This window comes from Octodon degus, unplaced genomic scaffold (genome assembly GCF_000260255.1).
Source record: "Octodon degus isolate 3935 unplaced genomic scaffold, OctDeg1.0 scaffold00007, whole genome shotgun sequence".
Lineage (NCBI taxonomy): Eukaryota > Metazoa > Chordata > Mammalia > Rodentia > Octodontidae > Octodon > Octodon degus.
The window spans coordinates 9,500,694-9,501,891 of record NW_004524583.1 but is presented as its reverse complement, the minus strand read 5'-3'; the positions used below and the strand labels follow the sequence as shown (position 1 = coordinate 9,501,891).

At 41.9% G+C, this 1,198-nt stretch overlaps 1 protein-coding gene across 1 annotated transcript in view; it reads right to left on the bottom strand.

The window, feature by feature from the left end:
* Tmed8 (transmembrane p24 trafficking protein family member 8) overlaps positions 1-1,198 on the bottom strand; it is a 31,483-nt gene that overhangs the window by 12,599 nt on the left and 17,686 nt on the right. The window lies entirely within an intron of this gene.

The following is a 1,198-nucleotide window of genomic DNA, read 5'->3' as shown; positions in this document are numbered from 1 at the left end:
TGCACTCCTCCTGTCTCAGAGTCTCCCAAGTGCTAGAATCAGGTGTAAGCCACCATGTCCATCTTATAAAAAATATTTTAAACTAGATGTGCTACAGCCATATAAATTTAACATTCACATTTGCATTTTACTCCAGAGAATTAATGAAGGGCATTTGGGACATAGAAATTACAAACTACTTGGTGTTGGTGATAAGGCATGGAGAGGAAAAACCTCTACATTAAATAAGCCTTCTTGTTTGTGCCAGCAGGAGACCAGCCCAAATGCTGAGAAGAGCCTGGCTAGCCAGAAAAGTCAGAACGTTGTGTTGTTTCCATTTCCAATAGATATAAAACACAAGCCCTAAGCTTCCAGAGCCCCACTCTTTGGATTTTTTTCTTCACTTATAAGATATTAGAAGCACATCTTTAAAATTAAATCTCCTTTTGTCTAAGAGTGTTCTGCATTTTTCCCTAAAAAATTACACTTACGAGGGTAAAAGTTTTGTGCCAAAACTTATCCTCCTAAAAGCCTTTATATCAACATGTGCAGGAAAGGAACTGTAACAGGAAGACAGAAAAAAAGGAGCTCTCCTCAGGGAATTCAATGAGGATGTGAACTGTTTTGCAATGGCAAGCAGAAGCACTAAAGGACACTCAGGATGTGGAGGCAGATGTATTTACTTTGACCCAGGCACTGATCAGGGTCATTCCCAGAATATCAGCTTGGATCTCCGGTGGTCTGGGGCTTATATGAGACAAGCAAGCAGGAAGTCTGGGGACTGGTTTATCCAATGGGCATCATAGTGGCCAGCTATGCATCACAATGACAAACCATTTTCAAGAGACAGTAGCAACCGGATCTGGAATAAGAACTATTACCTGGGCAAATAACAAACAGAAGTATACTGGCAGGAGGGCGCATTTTCAGCTGGTTTCACAGAAGCAAAGCCTTCGGGAGGATTTTCACATAGTAACCCTAGTAGCTCTAAGCACAGAAGACAAAACCCTATATAGCTATCCTCCTAAGTTGATAGCTTTGAGGATAAGTTACAGCTACAGAAATGAGCAAATTAACTCACTGTTCATGTCATCTTAAAAAAAGGTTATACTGGGGGCCTGCCCCTTAGCTCAGTTCTTTAAGTGGCTGCTTCAATGAAGCAGTCAGGCTCAGGTTGCTGTGGTTCGATCCCCACAACACAAGCCAGCCAGTCATGCCT